Raw genomic sequence first — 21350 nt, 5'->3', positions numbered from 1 at the left:
AACCAAAAGTGAAAGGAAATGGGTGGTCTAGCCCACAAAATTAAATTTTATAGACGATCTGCAGTGTAAAATATGGTGGAGGGCAGAGCAACAGCCTGAACCCCTAGTGAGACTACCAGAATTTCAGTCAAGCAGCTAAAAATGTATAGCAAGTAAGGGAAGAATTAAAGGGGTTGTCTCATCTTATTAAATGGCTAAAATTGCAAAATACTTGTAAAAACAAGTAACTTTGCAATTAATCTTTCAATAGAATTTCTCAAGAATGGAGAGATTTTTCATTCTACAGTGTACTGCGCGCGTCCCTGCGCTGGACCCGGCCAGCCTCCGCAATTCCCTGCGCTGGACCCGGCCAGCCTCCGCAATTCCCTGCGCTGGACCCGGCCAGCCTCCGCAATTCCCTGCGCTGGACCAGGCCAGCCTCCGCAATTCCCTGCGCTGGACCCGGCCAGCCTCCGCAATTCCCTGCGCTGGACCCGGCCAGCCTCCGCAATTCCCTGCGCTGGACCCGGCCAGCCTCCGCAATTCCCTGCGCTGGACCCGGCCAGCCTCCGCAATTCCCTGCGCTGGACCCGGCCAGCCTCCGCAATTCCCTGCGCTGGACCCGGCCAGCCTCCGCAATTCCCTGCGCTGGACCCGGCCAGCCTCCGCAATTCCCTGCGCTGGACCCGGCCAGCCTCCGCAATTCCCTGCGCTGGACCCGGCCAGCCTCCGCAATTCCCTGCGCTGGACCCGGCCAGCCTCCGCAATTCCCTGCGCTGGACCCGGCCAGCCTCCGCAATTCCCTGCGCTGGACCCGGCCAGCCTCCGCAATTCCCTGCGCTGGACCAGGCCAGCCTCCGCAATTCCCTGCGCTGGACCCGGCCAGCCTCCGCAATTCCCTGCGCTGGACCCGGCCAGCCTCCGCAATTCCCTGCGCTGGACCCGGCCAGCCTCCGCAATTCCCTGCGCTGGACCCGGCCAGCCTCCGCAATTCCCTGCGCTGGACCCGGCCAGCCTCCGCAATTCCCTGCGCTGGACCCGGCCAGCCTCCGCAATTCCCTGCGCTGGACCCGGCCAGCCTCCGCAATTCCCTGCGCTGGACCCGGCCAGCCTCCGCAATTCCCTGCGCTGGACCCGGCCAGCCTCCGCAATTCCCTGCGCTGGACCCGGCCAGCCTCCGCAATTCCCTGCGCTGGACCCGGCCAGCCTCCGCAATTCCCTGCGCTGGACCCGGCCAGCCTCCGCAATTCCCTGCGCTGGACCAGGCCAGCCTCCGCAATTCCCTGCGCTGGACCAGGCCAGCCTCCGCAATTCCCTGCGCTGGACCAGGCCAGCCTCCGCAATTCCCTGCGCTGGACCCGGCCAGCCTCCGCAATTCCCTGCGCTGGACCCGGCCAGCCTCCGCAATTCCCTGCGCTGGACCCGGCCAGCCTCTGCGTCCTTGTGCTTCTCCCAGGTTGCAGCATCAGACAGTTTTGGCCAGCGTCTGAGCCCTGCTTCCAGTCCAACCTGTCAATTTTCAGGCGCACCCCTTCCTCCATCCAAGGGGCAGAGAGACTGGAGAGCGGAGTGCTCCTAATGATAGTTCTGGGGCCGGTTATGTGATAGTTCTGGGGCATGTTATGCCTTTTTTTCAGTAGTTTTGCATTAATTTTTATTAAAGTTTTTCAATAAATTCTGGATGAAATGTTTTCTAGGTTTCTTCTATATTACAGATGTAACACCCAGACACCTGTAGTTTTAATTAATCAAACTCACATCACCAACATCAGAGAATAAATTAAATTTGAAGGAAAAGAGTATGGCTATGTGAACACAATCTTTTTTTGGAGCGGAAACTTTACAAATACTAGTGAAAAAAGCAAAAGTCTTCAAAAACCTAGAGGTTCTGCTCAGTTTCCGCTCCAAAAATTCAGCAAAAAGAATCCATTTGCACATTGCCTATGGGCACACCGTTTTTTTTTTAGGAGTTTTTTGGAATGGGTCAACTTAAAAAATACACCTGAAAACTCTTCCTATTCATTTCTATTATAAAACTACTTTAACGTTCTAATATTCAGACTTTTGAAAAATTTTTCCACTTTAGGTTTTGAAAAATGCTTGAGAGTGGAAAAAAAAAAAGAAGATAAAAGCACATGTTACTTCATGGGATCCACTCCAAACTAGACACTGTGCAATTAAAAGGCTGCAAAAAAATTAATTCAGGGAAAAATAACTTCCAAAACTGTCTGGAGGAAACAAAATTTTTTCCTCCAAAAACTCCTAAAAGAAGGATTGTTCCAACTGGAAAATGTATTTTTAAAACCCTCCAAAACTGTCAAATGTGCAATCAGAAAGTGATAAATAGAAAGGAAATAAGACTTTGCAGAGTTTTCTCTGAAGTTCTATAGAAGGAGGTGCGATATGTGACGGAGTCTCCGGGGACTCGTGAGTCAGGACCTCAGAATCTCCCTCAGGTTACAGGCTGGGAACAAGGCCAACCGCTTATAATGTATTGACTACATAACGCTCCGCTGAGAACAGAGGAGATATTTATATACACAGGATTATCTAATTTATTAAAAGCCAAGCATGAGTTGGCCGCCTATAGAGATGAAACTTTTCATCTGAATGACGTTTGGATATTGGAATCTTGGAGGTCATTTCATCTTGACTTGCGTTCCTTATGCCAGTCTTGAAGAATTAGATGCACCAAATTCACTTTTTAGGCGCAAGCCCCTTAAGGCTGTGTTACATGGCGACGCATCTGAGATCACGTGTCGCATCGCAACATTGCCTCTAATGATTTTCTATGGTGTCTTATCTCAATCGCAACTCTATAACAGTCACACGACCGGAAGTTTCACAGATGTTTTTGGTTGAGCGACTTATCTGAGAATGGCTGTCGGGACACACTTGTGTAGTCCCAGCATTGACGACTTTAAACACATCTTTGGGTTGTCCGCCACAATGATGGATTCATTCCCCCATTTTTTTTAGTCTGCCAGACATTAAAAGGGTCAGGGTTTGCTACAGCTCAGACATTGGTGGCATATTGCCGCTATAATCAACAGCCATCCATGGGCATGCAGCTGCCCACAAAGTGGATCCAGCAATGAACTAAGTGTTAGGGCACTTTGCTAGTACCACCACTTTTATAGCGATTGGTGGGGATGACAGCATTTGGACTTAATGGACATTGTTCGCACATCTTTACAATTTGCCAGCCAACCCCTTTAAAGGTAGTAGGGTTAGCCACTTTTTACATGGAACGATGGAATTGACTCAAAAGGTTTCTGTTAGGGCTCGTCCACACGGCATATTTTCTCGGACGAGTGCCATATTCTATGGGGTTTTCCTGGGACAGAGTGGTCCGCGGAAAAAATTGGAGACATGTCCGATTGTGATCCAAGTGTCAGATCAAAATCTGCAATGCAAGTCTATGGATCCGTGAAAAAAATAGGACTGCACTTGGATGATATTCAAGCGTGGTCAGATATTCATGGACTGACAAAATGGAGAAAGTGGAGAAACTTTTTTCTCTCTCCACGTCAGGGAAAAACTGATGTCACTCTGATCAGAAAAATCAGATGTGAAGAAAACATGTCGTGTGACCCTACCCTTGGAGAGATGTAACTATGGTGGCTTCAGTAGCAAAGTTTATCATCTTGGAGAGAGGAGAGAATAAATGGAGAAAAGCCAAGTAGTGGGTAGGTTTGGCAGAAAATACAACAGATTGTTGTCTGGAAGCCTTTTAATTAGGGGACTGGAGGCCATATTTTCTTTGGCGCTTGCGATAATAGTGCAAGATTGGACTTTCCTAACATATGACGTTCAATATCACTGTGTGGGGCGGGAGAGTCCTTTCTGGCTAGTTGGACCCATCTACTAATATGTTCAGCATTATGGTATGTTTCTGGGGAAAATTGGAAATCTATTTTCATACATCTTCAATAATCACAAAGACATGTCTGTTGGTGTCATCAGTGGGGACGTGGAGCACAGACCCCCACCAGTTCAGAAACTGAAATAGCCAGAGGGTTCAATGAAACATCCAAGCCTTCTGCACAAAAGTCCATGCGATTATATCACTAATGAAGTATCACAAGGAATGAGCCGGAAAATTCAATTGATGGAAATTTCAAGCCATCTCTAAAATTGGTTCAGGTGCTTTACGAAGCACAGTGGTCTACCAGTGGTGGTCATAATGGGACCTTCACTGCTAGCAACATCTATGTCTCTATAAAAGGTAGATTCTCCTCTAAATTATCAACTACATAAAAGAGCTGTAACCATTAGAATATGGCGAGAAGTGTGAAATTTATCATAATCCAAAACATCTGTCTGTCCACGTAAACCGGATAAATCGCTGATCCCTATAGAATCGGTCTAGCGGCCGCACAATGATCATAGGTCTCTTATCTCTGTGAAATCAGGAAACCGTCAATCTCCTGAACGTCAGCTCATAAAACGAGCTGTGAAGAGGAGGTCCTTACCCGTGAATGCAGATCAGAATGTTCTCATGCGCGATGCGTGGAGTAATTACCTAATAATAAGGTTGTGGAGGCAGCTGGAGCCATACAGTATGGGGACGGTAATGGGATGTCTGGCTGTCAGGGGACGATAGAAAATGAAATGCCATTTTATTGTGGCAGCTGGAGAGCTATTTCCGGCACAGTGCATTATAATGCATCTGAAAAGCGAAGAGACGGAACGAGGGAGACAGAGGTTCACACGTCAGATCTGGTGTACAGCGGTGTGAAGAGTAATAGACACTGGCACATTCGGAGGCTCAGGCTTGGTTTACGCTGGGCGATATTCGCTCCAGTCAGACAGATGGTAATGGGAATTCATTTTCCAGTCCAGAATCTAAAATCTGCATTTAAATTAACTATTCTCATTCAAGCAAAACAAAGCTCTGCCATTACCCCTAATTCCATTTTATGTCCAGTGGCCATATCCACCTTACAACTAATGGTATGGGGGCAATGCTATATAGGTGGGATCTGATACATCTGTTCACATCAGGCAATTATCACCATTTTCTGTCATTTTTAATTGTATTTCATCAACAATGATGCATGAAAATCCATCAGGTCCAATATTTAAGAAGAAAAATAGATGAAACCCCTTTGATCTTGTGTTGCTTGAGCATAATTAATTTTCCCCTATTATCTCTGCTACGACCTTCTCCAGCCTGAAATCTTTCTAAAGCTTAGAGATTAGTCAATCGCAGGGATGTATACCTATTAAAACTTTGAAAAAGTCCTGGCTGTAAGCAAATGACCGTTCAAGCATCAGATAGGGATAGGCAGAAGAACCTAACTTCACCCACGACCCTTAGATAAACCTAGATCAGTGTTCCTCAACTCCAGTCCTCAAGAGCCACCAGAAGATCATGTTTTCAGGATTTCCTCGGTTTTGCACAGGGTGATGGAATTAATATCTGGGTAATACTAAGGAAATCCTAAAAACATGACCTGTTGGTGGCTCTTGAGGACTGGAGTTGGGGAACACTGACCTAGATGATGCATCAAGCCTTTACACCAGTGTGCAATCATATACACATACTGCCGTATGTATGGCGGAAGCGGACAACCCAGAAGCGAGCTTGGCATTCACGCAAAATGATTACATTTCGGTTGCATTTACATGCGCTGAGTTCAGGCCGCTAAACGAGTGCGATCGACAATATCCAAGTCATTCAGCGGTTGTTTATCGGTCTCTTTACACCGGCTGAGGAGGAATGATGCCACAGAACAATCAGTAGATCAATCTGTCCCCATACAGTATCATGTTATCAGCACATCAACAGTTTACACCGGGCGATGTGCTGCTGAGAACAATGGATTCTTTATGCCAGAACAAAAATCAATCACCCGATGAATGAGCAGCATTTTGCTCGTTCGTTGGGTGATTGACGATATGTTTACACATATGAAGTTATGTCTGCACTACCGGTTGCTGGATGTCTGAGTCATAGCCCAACGTCGTGCAAACCCCGTCTGATGGTTTCTATAGTCACTGTTGGAGGTCTTCGGCTCGGTATCTGATGTCCAATTTCACTTAAAGTACAGAACAAATCAATTGTGGAACCAGTGGTACAGACATTTTTACAAAGTGACCTAGGAACCATATTTGAACAGGAGGACGCAAGGCAGCATGTTGCTTGTGCTATGGTGAGCAGCTTGCAAAGCCAAAACATGCTACCATGGCCTGCAGAGTCTGCAGACTTGTCTCACATCAAGAAAATCTGCAACGTTATTGGTCGGCAAAGGGAGCTGCCAGCAGCAGATCTTGATGAATTGTATGTCCAAGTGCATTAACCGAGGCAGAACATTCCTCAGACAATCATTAATAGCTTCACTGATAGCAGCAGTGTGTAAATGCAGGGATTTCAGCACATGGAGCTCACCCTCTATACTTAATAAATCAAGATGTTTTCAGAAATTTGTTTCCATTTTTTTCATCATTTGCATATCATTAAAATGTGTATCCATCCTGTGATTTCCATATTTCCACATTTTTTTCTTCCTGGTGTTCCAACTTCAATATTGAGGAGTGTAAGGTCATTGGAACAAGCCTTCAAATCAGTCACCAGGTGACGTTACCACTTTATTCCCACTGATCTCCTGAATATTCAGGGTTTTTCGGTTTTGTTTTTTTTTCTGCCATACATTTTCAGAGATATGGGGCTTTTTATTTAGCGATACTTTTTAGGATTTTTTCAAAGGAGGAGTTGCGAGAAATTCCCCGTTGGTAAATGCCATACAAATTATCAGCAAAAAAAAAAAAGGAACATATCTTGCAATCGTATGGTGGATTAAAAAAAAATAATAATAAAATGAATTAGTCAGGGGAGCAGTTAGAATAAAATAAGTGCAAAAACTGGACACTTTTCACCTGGTGACAGGTCCTAAATAAAGACGGTGCCTTAGCCGGCCTGCAGTTCCTTACAAAAGTAATCCTGATTATATCATAATATGATAAATCATCTACATAGAGCGAGGATATATTCAGCCACTCTAGTTGAAAAAGATATGTATCAAGGCATGAGTAATAGATCAATAATAAATAAATATATTGTAAGGCAGCAGCTTTCCCACCACTAAGGTAGCGAGCCACTGACCCAAGTTCAACATAAAGTCTTTATTTCCTAATTTCACAAACAAAAATGCAAACCTTTCACATCCGGATCGCAGATGGTAATGTCCGTATACAGTTCAGAGCCATGGATGCCTGCACCACCATACTAATCTCGGGTACTATGTCAGCTTTACCCAGAGACACCTGCACTCCTATAGGAATCACAAGTGCGGTGTTGGCCCTACCCAGGTCTCTGGCTGTGGTCTGTGTTGAATCTCAACCAGCCAGGCATACACAGAACCTCCTGCTCTGCTGCACGTGAAACCAAAAACTGACACTCAACCTTTACCTGCAGGATTAAATGTGATCCGTGGCCATGGACCACTTGCAAGACTCGGACTGGAGGGAGAGATCCATCCCACTACCTTCCTACTGATCTTTCCAAAAATAAAAGCCCATATAAAGGTTTTCCTAAATATGACTTGCTCAAATAACTTTACCCAGTCCACATTCACCTTTATTTTGTGTTGTAACCACTGCTGTGGCTGTAATTACAACGCTCTCCAGCAGGTTCAGTAAATTTCCATACACATCCTGGGGGACACATAACAACCCTCATATATGACTCCCATCACTGCCACACACACACACACACACATATTTCCATGAAAACTCATACTTTTATTTATCGAATGAGTTGCAAAAGGATTAGAAAATATAGTCAAGACACTGACAAGGTTAGAAATAATGATTTTTATTTGAAAGAATAATTTTCTCCTTCAAACTTTGCTTTCGTCACAGAATGCTCCCTTTGCAGCAATTCCAGCATTGCAGACCTTTGGCATTCTAGCTGTTGATTTGCTAAGGTAATCTTGATAAATTTCCCCCCATGCTTCCTGAAGCCCGTCCCACAAGTTGGATTGGCTTGATGGGCACTTTTTGCTTACCATACGGTCAAGCTGCTCCCACAACAGCTCAATGGGGTTGAGATCTGGTGACTGCGCTGGCCATTCCATTACAGATAGAATACCAGCTGCCCGCTTCTTCCCTAAATAGTTCATGCATAATTTGGAGGTGTGCTTTGGGTCATTGTCCTGTTGTAGGATGAAATTGGCTCCAATCAAGCGCTGTCCACAGGGTATGACATGGCATTGCAAAATGGAGTGATAGCCTTCCTTATTCAAAATCCCATATACCTTGTACAAATCTCCCTCTTTACCAGCACCAAAGCAACCCCAGACCATCACATTACCTCCACCATGCTTGACAGATGGCATCAGGCACTCTTCCAGCATCTTTTCAGTTGTTCTGCATCTCACAAATGTTTTTCTGTGTGATCCAAACACCTCAAACTATGATTCGTCTGTCTATAAATCTTTTTTTCCAATCTTCCTCTGTCCAATGTCTGTGTTCTCAAACTAGAGACTCTAATGTACTTGTCTTGATGCTCAGTTGTGCAGCGGGGCCTCCCACTTCTCTTTCTACTCTGGTTAGAGCCTGTTTGTGCTCTCCTCTGAAGGGAGTAGTACACACCGTTGCAAGAAATCTTCTGTTTATTGTCAAATTCTTGCATGGAATAGCCTTCATTTCTAAGAACAAGAATAGACTGTCGAGTTTCACATGAAAGTTTTCTTTTTCTGGCCATTTTGAGAGTTTCATGGAACAAACAAATGTAATGTTCCAGATTCTCAACTAGCTCAAAGGAAGGTCAAGGAAGGTTTATAGCTTCTCAAATCAGCCAAACCATTTTCAGCTGGGCTAACATACTTGTACAAGGGCTTTCTAGGGTTTTCTAAACATCCATTAGCCTTCTTACACAGATAGCAAACACAGTGTACCATTAAAACACTGGATTGGTGGTTGTTGGAAATGGGCCTCTATACACCTATGTAGATATTGCAATAAAAACAAGACATTTGCAGCTAGAATAGTCATTTACCACATTAACAATGTATAGAGTGTATTTCTGATTCATTTAAAGAAGTATTCCCATCTCCAAGATCCTATCCCAATATGTAGTAGGTGTAATAATAATAATATTAGCAAATACCTCCAATTAGAAATGTAGTATAGTATTTTTGATTCGCTATGCCACTTACCTCATGTGCAGGCAATACAGGACCTTAGGTATCCACGGTTACGACCACTAGCAGTTAGCTAACTGTCACTATATCAGTGGTCGGAACCATGGATACCTAAGGTCCTGCAATGCCTGCACAAGAGAAAGCGACATAGCGAATTAGAAGAACTATACTACATTTCTAACTGAAGGTATTTGCTAATATTATTATTATTACACCTACTACATATTGGGATAGGATCTTGGAGATGGGAATACCCTTTTAATATTAGCTTCATTGAAAAAAAATGTGCTTTTCTTTCAAAAATAATTAAATTTCTAAATGGCCCCAAACTTTTGAACGGTAGTATATACATTATGTATATATGTACACATATACACACACAGATTGTAAACAGAGAATGAATAATAATTATATTTATATATGCTCAAAAATAGTGAATGAGATGTCCAGGTTATTCAAATTTGTAAAATTCGGTCTGATTCTTTCCTACTTAACTGAATAAGAGAAAAGAGGAAGATAAAATGAAATGTGTAAGCAGTTTGATTTTTATAATATATAGTTTTATTCCTTTATGTGAGAAGATTATCACATTCCACCTAGAGCCAGTGATTAGCCGGATCTATACGTACACGTCACAGCGCCCCGCGTTATCCGGTACGCACTGACTCCAGCCTGTCATAATGAGCAAATAAGTGGAATTAAATAACACTTTAATGACTCAAAAGCGAAAGACGGCTCTGCTCTCGGGTGCTATAAGAGGGCACTCTGCTTGTTTCTATGGAAACCACCGAATGTATCACGCACGGAACACAGCTGATCTGTATACACCTCTCTGATAACAGTGCACTACTATGATACTGGCCTTACTATACAGTATGTGCAGGGGTTTCACTATGCAGATCTCCAATATATAGGGGCAAAGAATGGATTACCGCAAGAGATCGCATTTAAGCCCATGTTCAAATACACATCATGGGCGGTGCATACGGCTGACTACTGCGCTGCAGCAGGGCAACAAATTGACAACTAGATTCCTGACCTTGCCACGCGCTAATATTAACTGTACACTTATAACTCAACCACATTAGTGTCCATACGTGTATCTGTGGCAAAATATACAGGGGCTTCACTAAATGTAAGCCTACACTTTAAAGGGGGGGTCTCAGAGTTGGTGGGGTGTCACATGACCAACATGAGCCAATCATTTCCTTTCCATAAACATGATAATTTCAGAGAAGGATTCTAATTGTCCCATATTATCGGGGGAAATTATTTTCCAAACCAAAGTTTATCAATCAAGTACCCATATCTTGTAATGTTATACTGAAAAGATGCAGAGACCTCTCGAGCGCAGAGACCTCACAATCTGGAATTTGGGAGTTGACTCCTGCTGGAGAGTCCATCATTCAGAAGCTGTCTAGGGACAGTTTGTATATTGATTAAATCACCCATATCTAATAAAGTGTGCGTGTCACCAATTATCTGGGGTGTATTCAGTAGCATACGATTTATTCCCTCGTGGATGGTAACTGATATCCTGCACTTGCAGAACCTATTGTGTCATTTATTAGTAACTTTTACTTTTTGAAGTGAATAAGTCCAAGGCGAAATTCACCAATCACTTCCATTTTTACTTCCATGTAAAACTGACCATCTTCCCATTGTGTGTCATCCACAGTCTCTGTTATAGTAACATGGTAACATAGTTTTTAAGGTTGAAGGAAGACTAAGTCCATCTAGTTCAACCCATAGCCTAACATGTTGATCCAGCGGAAGGCAAAAAACCCCATGTGGCAAACACTAAGCTCCAAATTGGGGAAAAAAACTCCTTCCTGACTCCATACGACAATCAGACTAGTTCCCTGGATCAACGCCCTATCAAGGAATCTAGTATATATAACCTGTAATATTATACTTTTCAAGAAAGGCATCCATGCCCTTCTTAAATGTTAGTAGTGAATCATTCATTACAACATCATGAGGCAGAGAGTTCCATAGTCTCACTGCTCTTACAGTAAAGAATCCCCGTCTGTGATTATGATTAAACCTTCTTTCCTCCAGACGTAGAAGATGCCCCCTTGTCCCCGTCTCAGGCCTCAGAGTAAAAAGATCAGTAGAAAGGTCTTTGTACTGTCCCTCATATACTTGTACATAGTAATAAGATCACCCCTAAGCCTTCGTTTTTCCAAAGTAAATAACCCAAAGTGTAATAACCTGTCTTGGTATTGCAGACCCCCCAGTCCTCTAATAACCTTGGTCGCTCTTCTCTGCACCCGCTCTAGTTCAGCTATGTCTTTCTCATACACCGGAGACCAGAACTGTACACAGTATTCTAAGTGTGGTGGCACTAGTGACTTGTATAGAGGTAAAATTATGTTCTCCTCATGAGCATCTATGCCTCTTTTAATGCATCCCATTATTTTATTTGCCTTTGCAGCAGCTGCCTGACACTGGCCACTAAACATGAGCTTGTCGTCCACCAATACACCCAGGTCTTTTTCAGTGACAGTTTTGCCCAGTGTTTTACAATTAAGCATATAATTATACATTTTATTTCCTCTGTCCAAGTGCATTACCTTACATTTATCCCCATTAAAGCTCATTTGCCATTTATCAGTCCAAGCTTCTAGTTTACATAGATCCTCCTGTAATATAAAATTGTCCTCCTCTGTATTGATTACCCTGCAGAGTTTAGTGTCATCTGCAAATATTGAAATATTACTCTGTAAGCCCCCTACAAGGTCATTAATAAATATGTTAAAAAGAAGGGGGCGCAATACTGACCCCTGTGGTACCCCACTGTTAACTGAGACCCAGTCTGAGTGTTTTCCATTAATAACCACCCTTGGTTTCCGATCACTGAGCAAATCATTAACCCACATACATATATTTTCCCCTATCCCCATTGTTCTCATTTTATATATCAACCTTTTGTGTGGAACCGTATCAAAAGCTTTTGAAAAGTCCATATACACAACATCCACTGCATTTCCTTGGTCCAGTCCAGAACTTGCCTCCTCATAAAAACTGATCAGATTAGTTTGACAGGAACGGTCCCTCGTAAACCCATGTTGATATTGGGTCATGAGGTTATTCTTCTTCAGATACTCTATTATAGCATCTCTTAGAAAACCCTCCAGGATTTCACCCACAGTAGAGGTTAAGCTTACCGGTCTATAATTTCCAAGTTCAGTTTTTGTCCCCTTTTTGAATATTGGCACCACATTTGCTATACGCCAGTCCTGTGGTACAGACCCTGTTATTATGGAATCTTTAAAGATTAAAAATAATGGTCTATCTATGACGTTACTTAATTCCTGCAGTACTCGCGGGTGTATCCCATCCGGGCCCGGGGATTTGTCAACTTTAGTGATTTTTAGACGCCGCCGTACTTCCTGCTGGGTTAAGCAAGTGACATTTAAAGGAGAATTTTTGTTATCACTAATCATGTTTTCTGTCATGCGATTTTATTGTGTAAATACTGTTGAAAAAAAATCATTTAACATATTGGCTTTGTCCTCATCCTCATCCACCATTTCACCCAGACTATTTTTAAGGGGGCCAACACTATCATTTTTTAGTTTTTTACTATTTATGTAGTTAAAGAATATTTTGAGATTATTTTTACTTTCTCTGGCAATGAGTCTCTCTGTCTCAATCTTTGCTGCCTTGATTTGGTTTTTACAGAATTTATTTAATTTTCTATATTTATTTAATGCCTCATCACTACCTACTTGCTTTAGTTCTCTAAATGCTTTCTTTTTGTCACTTATTGCGCCCCTTACAGCTCCATTTAGCCATAGTGGTTTCCTCCTATTTCTTGCATGTTTATTCCCATAGGGTATATATTGTACACAGGTCCTTTTCAGGATGCTAATAAATGTCTCCCATTTGCTTTGTGTAGTTTTATGTCTCAGGATATCGGCCCAGTTTATTGCACTAAGATCATCTCTCAACCGATGGAAATTTGCCTTCCTGAAGTTTAGTGTCCTTGTAACCCCTCTACTACACATCTTATTAAAGGTTACATGAAAACATATTATTTTGTGATCACTATTACCCAAGTGACCCCCAACTCGTATATTTGATATGCGGTCTGGCATGTTGGTTAATATTAGGTCTAGCGGTGCCCCTCTTCTTGTTGGGTCCTGAACCAGTTGTGAAAGGTAATTGTCTCTCATAGTTGTCAAAAACCTATTACCTTTGCTTGAACTACAGGTTTCTGTTCCCCAACGTATTTCAGGGTAGTTGAAGTCCCCCATAATAAGGACTTCTCCTTGAGTCGCTGCTTCATCTATTTGCTTTGCGAGGATATTCTCCGCTGCTTCCATTATTTTTGGAGACTTATAACAAACCCCTATCAGTAATTTATTCTTTTTTCCCCCTCTCCTTATCTCCACCCACAGGGACTCAACATTTTCATTAGATTCACATATATTCTCACGCAAGATGGGTTTCAAGGATGATTTTACATATAAACACACACCCCCCCTCGCTTGTTTGTACGGTCATTTCTGAACAGACTATAACCCTGTAAATTAACTGCCCAGTCATGGCTCTCGTCCAGCCACGTCTCAGATATCCCTACCATGTCATAATTATTTTCCAAAAAAATTAATTCTAATTCCTCCATTTTGTTGGTGAGGCTTCTGGCATTAGTGTACATGCATTTTATGTATCTCTCTGTACCTCTATTCCTTCTTATTATATTGAGTCTTCTAACCCCACCCCCAATTTCTTTATTTGTGCCGAGGTCACTATCTGCACTATCTTCCCCACCTATAAAATGAACACCCCCCCCCCTATGCATTTGTATTTTCTCAATCATTTTTAAAGGGAATGTGTCACCCCCTGGGCGATATCAGACCTCTACTATGGCCATACAGGTGATAGAAAAGTAAATCTATACTTACCTGTATGGTCCCATAGCAGAGGTCTGATTGCCGAGAAATCTGGTTTTATAAAGTCCGGGGGACGCCAAGCAAACCCCTCCCATCTTACTATTCCCCTAAATCTCCGCCTCTGTGCTAAATTACCATATTCCTCCCCTCCCCTGCACGTCACAAGGTCCTGTGACAGGCCCTGTGACGTGCCCTGTTCTGCCTCCCATCCCATGGAGTGCGCTTTGTTTCCCTCCGGCCCCATTTGGCTGCGTACTGCGCCGCAGCCTTGTATTGTGCAAGCGACGGTGAGTCACTGAGACTTCCGCTCCGTTGGTAATACGCAGCCAAATGAGGCCGGAGGGAAACAAAGCGAACTCCATGGGATGGAAGGCAGAACAGGGCACGTCACAGTGCCCTGTGACATGCAGGGGAGGGGGGAGGAATACAGTAATTTAGCACAGAGGCGGCGATTTAGGGGTATAGTAAGCAGAGAGGAGGGGTTTGCTTGGCGTCCCCCGGACACCAAGCCTCTGGAAAACAGACTTTAGAAAACCAGATTTCTCAGCAATCAGACCTCTGCTATGGGCCATACAGGTAAGTATAGATTTACTTTTCTATCACTATTACTATTTCTACTGTATGGCCATAGTAGAGGTTTGATATCGCCCAGGGGGTGACAGATTCCCTTTAAAAACTGCAAGAGGTAAACAGGCCCTTTTATTTCTCCACTGACTCTTTACAATGGGTCAGTGAAAAACTTAAGTCCATTTTATACGGATCCCCATAGACTTTAATGGCAAAGTCTAATCCGCACAACATATGCGAATAGGACATTCTCTAGAACAGTGTTCCCCAACTCTGGTCCTCAAGGCCCATCAACAGGTCAGGTTTTCAGGATTTCTTTAGCATTGGCCAGGTGATAATTACATCATCTGGACAACCAAGAATTCCATCACCTGTGCAATACTAAGGAAATCCTGAAATCATGATCTGTTGGTGGCTCTTGAGGACCGGAGTTGGGGAACACTACTCTAGATGAGGAGACATGATGTAACAGCAGAATAGTGACTGCAGCTCTGGAGGACACTGGAGTAATATCATTTAACAGCAGAATAGTGAGTGCAGCTCCAGATGTGAATAGAGTAGAAGACATGATGTACAGCAGATGTGGATGAGATTTCAGCAAATCTTATCCTCATATGAAAAAGAAATCTAAATAGACATGGGCCTGTTGAGTGGTTGAGTGGATTTTTAAATTCTCAGTGTGCAAATTTCTCCAGTTCTGGTTTTTTTGGGAGATTTTTTCCACTGGGGTCAACGGTTAAGTCAAAATCCACAAAAAGCAGCATTAATTGTGGATTTTGCTCCAGATTAACAAATTGATGCAGATTTGATGGCTGGTGATCTACCTACAGATTCAGAATATATCAGGTGACATGTTTTATCCATTATCTGCTAAATCCTTTATTCTGAACAAGGTGAAACCCATAATGAATATTCATGAGCGGTCCTACTGAAGAAATTTAGGACAGCTGCAACGTAAATTACTGGAATTGGCTTTCAGTAAGGATTTATTTCCGCTCACTATTACAGATCATATTTGCTGCCAGAGTCTAAAAATCATCATGTATCCTAATTATATAAATCCCTCCATAGCCGCCCAACACTGCGCTGGCCCGCACAAGTCTGTGTTTAGAGACCGTCCAGTTCCTGAAGCTAGAAAATAGACATGAGTGAATCGGTTCATCCATCTACAGAATACAATGGGCCAATCAATCTTTTATATTTTTTAAAGCTTCGTCAAAAGCAAAAATCGGAAACTTGACAAATCCAAATCACCTGATGCATTCCAATGCCTTGTGATTAGTGAATGGAGCAAAAAATGTATATTAAAAAAAAAAAAAAGGGGAAAGGCATCATCAGAAAATGATCTATTGTTTAAATCAGATTTTTGTTTCACATTGAGATATTATATATATTTTTTAAAAAAATGTTGGCAAGTGGAATATTTTAGACTAACTTCCTGTTTTAGGAAACAACACATGTACAGAGCCACAGTGAACAGGCTTGGACACTATGTTTTGTATTTAAGTATCTAATGAGCATGTGCAAAGATCATTATGAAGAGAGGGGCGCAGGGTCAGAAGTATTAAGGTGTTATCTGTCACTGCAATCCTGCATCTCCTGATAAGGAGCCTACTGAAAGCTCTTCCTGAAAGCACAGAAAGTATCAGCTTAAAAAAGCCCCAGCGGCCAGAGTGAAAAATAAGAAAAAAATTGTGTTATAAGAAAAATTGTGGTACGGAAAAGAAAAAAAAAAAAAAAAAAAAACAACATTGCCAACAATTTTTTAAACATAAAGGTAACAAAAAAAAACCTGATTTATACAATAGGTCAGACAGAAGCTTGTAGGAAATGCCTTGGCGAACTAGAGACTCTAAAGAAGCAGAATGCTCCCGCAGGTAGGCATGATGACCGAGAGTACCGGGAGAAAATTAACAATCTCCTGGATAATAAGATGGAAAATGATCAGATGAAATTACAGGACACAAAACACATGAAGGTGTTTACTGGAAAATTACCAGCCACTGAATTGCCTAATGTGCACTATAAGATACATCAATCAGTTATAACATTAAAACTGCTGACAATGTCGGTCTTCATTAGTAAAGACCAACACCCACTCATTGCACAGTGGCCTCCCTCTTACAACAAGATAATGTGTCCTGCCATACTGAAAAAATTGCTCAGGAAATGATTGAGTACCCATCTAGAGAGGAACTATTTCACAACTTCCAGAGCTTAAAGGGGTTGTTCACTACTCGGACAACAACTTCAGAATCCCTAGATTTTCCCCCAGTAAAATAATAACACTTATACTCCCCTCCGGTGCCATCGCCGTTCAAACGGTGTCAGCACAGTCTCTGCCGGAAATCATGAGACATTACGTCATGCGATCTGTGCGGCCAATTACCGCTGTTTCCACTCTCCCCTACTTCAAACAAACCAAGCCGGCTGGAGGAAGTGAGAGCTGCTGCAGCCCTCACTTCCTCCAGCTGAGAAGAGGAGAGTGAAGCCGGCGCTGACTGGCCACAAGGGCATGAGATAATGTCATGCGATCCCCGAGAGCCAGTGCTGACATCACTGGAACGGAGCAGGTGATGAGGACAGGTATTATTTTACTGGGGGGAAACATAGGGATTCAAAAGGGGTTGTCCAAGTAGTGGACAACCCCATCTTTCTAAATGGGTAAAATTGCAAAGTCCTTTTATAAGCAATTTACCACTTCTTAAAAACGGAGGGATTTTTAATTGTACAGTTTATTGCACACTGACTAGGTTACTAGCCACTGCCATAGTCAGAGCTGAGAGCTGCCTGGTTTCCTAGGCCAGGAGTGCTGAGCTTGCTTCTGTTTGTAGTATGAGAAAGGGCACAGTTCGGTCAGAGGTATGACCATGCTACTGGCCTGAACGGTCAATCTTCAATTGCGTTCCAGAACAAAGTACATGAGAACAATTTGGATCCAACAAAAGAACCTTCGGAGGTCTTGAGGCAGGGGCGGACATATCGCCAGTGCAACTGCACTGGGGCATGGAGGTGGAGGGGGGCCTTCCAGCACCAGCAACTATTTCAGCTATATGTGCATCAGAGGATGCACATTCAGCTGAAATGTATTGCGGTGCAGGGGACCCACCGGCTTCATACGCTGCAATGCACGCCGCCAGCCAATGAGAGTCTGGCAGCTGACGTTGGCGTGTTCCTGATAGGGGGCGCATGTCAGTGACACCAAAGTCTGGGGCACATTATCCCCAGGAGGGAGACCAGCATGGGGCATATTATCCCCAGGAGGGAGACCAGCATGGGGCACATTATCCCCAGGAGGGAGACCAGCATGGGGCACATTATCCCCAGGAGGGAGACCAGCATGGGGCACATTATCCCCCGGAGGGAGACCAGCATGGGGCACATTATCCCCAGGAGGGAGACCAGCATGGGGCACATTATCCCCAGGAGGGAAACCAGCATGAAGGACATCTTTATATAGGGGGGCGAACACATGTTTTTATAGGATGTAGAATGCTACGAGGGCCCATACATCTGACCAACATGCAGGTGGGGGCCCAGGTCCAAATAGTTCCAAGTACCTGAGAGCATCCTCTCCCTCCCAACCTTAATTTCATTATAAGACCCTGATAACGTCTTCTCCTACTCATTATTTCATTATAATGCTATCAGGGACTTAGAATGAATGTGTGTGGGATGGACACAGGACAGGGATTAAGACTATATGTACATGTTTAGGAGTTGCAGCAGAAAATTCTGCTGCAAATAAGTATATGTTGACAGGAAAACGCTGCGTAAATTAAGTGTTTTTTTTACATACGTTTTTGTTGTGTATTTTTTTGCCACTCATTAGAATGGGTGAAATTTGCTGCAAAAACACTTCAAGAATTGACAATATGCACATTTTAATCTGCTTCAAATCTGCAAGGAAAAAATAAGCAATGTGTGCATGAGAGTTCAGGAATCTCAGTCACTTTGCTTATACTATAAAACGCAGCATAATTTTCCACAAAAAAAAACAGAAAAAAAAGGAATAAAAACGCAACATGTGCACATAGCCTTCAAATGAATTGAGGGAGGGGTGAGACTGATTAATTTATATTTATTGGATGGCACAGTGCTGGATTATCAGTTTATATTTTGAATGGCACTTGGGTAAATGTATATTAATGGTGGGGTACATATTTGTATTCAGGGGCGCACAATATATGTGATCTTATTATTTTCAGGGCTGTGGTGATCAGTGTGAAAAGACAAATTGTGGCTGAAAGATGTCGACATGAAGGTCTGACCAGATAGAGAAGAAACAAAAGAAAATGGCTCTAATCAGATGAGTCGTCAGCGGTAAGTAACTAGATGTACAGTTAGATGAAAAAGTTTGGGCACCCCTATTAATCTTAAGCTTAATGTTTTATAAAAATTGGTGTTTTTGCAACAGCTATTTCAGTTTAATATATGTAATAACTGTTGGACACAGTAATGTTTCTGCCTTGAAATGAGGTTTATTGTACTAACAGAAAATGTGCAATCTGCATTCAAACAAAATTTGACAGGTGCATAAGTATGGGCACCTCACCAGAAAAGTAACATTAATATTTAGTAGATCCTCCTTTTGCAAAAATAACAGCCTCTAGTCGCTTCCTGTAGCTTTTAATGATTTCCTGGATCCTGGATGAAGGTATTTTTGACCATTCCTCTTTACAAAACAATTCCAGTTCAGTTAAGTTTGATGGTCGCCGAGCATGGACAGCCCTCTTCAAATGATCCCACAGATGTTCAATGATATTCAGGCCTGGAGACTGGGATGGCCATTCCAGAACATTGTAACTGTTCCTCTGCATGAATGCCTGAGTAGATTTGGAGCGGTGTTTTGGATCATTGTTTCCTGAAAGATCCATCCCCTGCGTAACTTCAACTTTGTCACTGATTCTTGAACATTATTGTCAAGAATCTGCTGATACTGAATGGAATCCATGCGTCCCTCAACTTTAACAAGATTCCCGATGCCGGCATTGGCCACACAGCCCAAAAGCATGATGGAACCTCCACCAAATTTTACTGTGGGTAGCAAGTGTTTTTCTTGGAATGCTGTGTTTTTTTGCCGCCATGCATAACGCCTTTTTGTATGACCAAACAACTCAATCTTGGTTTCATTAGTCCACAGGACCTTCTTCCAAGAAGAAATTCGCTTCTCCAAATGTGCTTTTGCATACCTCAGCCGACTCGATTTGTGGCGTGCTTGCAGAAACGGCTTCTTTCGCATCACTCTCCCATACAGCTTCTCCTTGTGCAAAGTGCGTTGTATAGTTGACCGATGCACAGTGACACCATCTGCAGCAAGTTGATGCTGAAGCTCTCTGGAGGTGGTCTGAGGATAGTCCTTGACTGATCTCACCATTCTTCTTCTCAGCCTTTCTGATGTTTTTCTTGGCCTGCCACTTCTGGCCTTAACAAGAACTGTCCCTGTGTTCTTCCATTTCCTTACTATGTTCCTCACAGTGGAAACTGACAGGTTAAATCTCTGAGACAGCTTTTTGTATCCTTCCCTTGAACAACTATGTTGAATAATCTTTGCTTTCAGATCATTTGACAGTTGTTTTGAGGAGCCCATGATGCCACTCTTCAGAGGAGATTCAAACAGGAGAACAACTTGCAAGTGGCCACTTTAAGCAGCTTTTTTCATGATTGCATACACCTGGCTGTGAAGTTCAAAGCTCAATGAGGTTACAAAACCAAAAAAAAGTGCTTTAGTAAGTCAGTAAAAAGTAGGTAGGAGTATTTTAAACAAGAAAATGATAAGGGTGCCCATACTTATGCACCTGTCAAATTTTGTTTGAATGCAGATTGCACATTTTCTGTTAGTACAATAAACCTCATTTCAAGGCAGAAACATTACTGTGTCCAACAGTTATTACATATATCAACCTGAAATAGCTGTTGCAAAAACACCAATTTTTATAAAACATTAAGCTTAAGATTAATAGGGGTGCCCAAACTTTTTCATATAACTGTAATTATTTATTCTTTATACTGTGTGATTGGAGTAATTCTGTTATTTGTAAAACATCCCTCCCTTAGTTCACTTTCTTACATTCATGTGAAAGGTCCGTATATTGATAGATTTTTGTATTGGACGGCACACAGACTCAGTTTCATAGGTCTGTTCATATATCTGTGAAAATCATGGATCCAAGAATGAGCTCTGCGAGACTCTGAGCATGTCTACAGTATTTCTGATCCGATTTTGAGGACATAGTGGGTTTGTGCGCTGTCCAAGAAAAATAAATATCAGGCAGCACACCGACGCTTCATGTAGTTTGATTGTGTATAACGCTGTCCCTTAGTATATAGTGTAATAATGTACTTTCTTATTATATATAGCACCATCCCATAGTATATAGTGTACATTCTAGTTATATACAGTTAGGTCCATATATATTTGGACAGAGAACATTTTTCTAATTTTCGTTCTAGACATTACCACAATGAATTTTAAACAAAACAATTCAGATGCAGTTGAAGTTCAGACTTTCAGCTTTCATTTGAGGGTATCCACATTAAAATTGGATGAAGGGTTTAGGAGTTTCAGCTCCTTAACATGTGCCACTCTGTTTTTAAAGGGACCAAAAGTAATTGGACAGATTAAATAATTGAAAATAAAATGTTCATTTCTAGTACTTGGTTGAAAACCCTTTGTTGGCAATGACTGCCTGAAGTCTTGAACTCATGGACATCACCAGACGCTGTGTTTCCTCCTTTTTGATGCTCTGCCAGG

At 42.5% G+C, this 21350-nt stretch overlaps 1 protein-coding gene across 4 annotated transcripts in view; it reads right to left on the bottom strand.

The window, feature by feature from the left end:
* LOC141156745 (carboxyl-terminal PDZ ligand of neuronal nitric oxide synthase protein-like) overlaps window positions 1-21350 on the bottom strand; it is a 110506-nt gene that overhangs the window by 55198 nt on the left and 33958 nt on the right. The window lies entirely within an intron of this gene.

This window comes from Phyllobates terribilis, unplaced genomic scaffold, assembly GCF_046119375.1.
Source record: "Phyllobates terribilis strain yellow unplaced genomic scaffold, ASM4611937v1 Scaffold_8__6_contigs__length_399053987, whole genome shotgun sequence".
Lineage (NCBI taxonomy): Eukaryota > Metazoa > Chordata > Amphibia > Anura > Dendrobatidae > Phyllobates > Phyllobates terribilis.
This window is presented reverse-complemented; position numbering and strand designations above follow the sequence as displayed.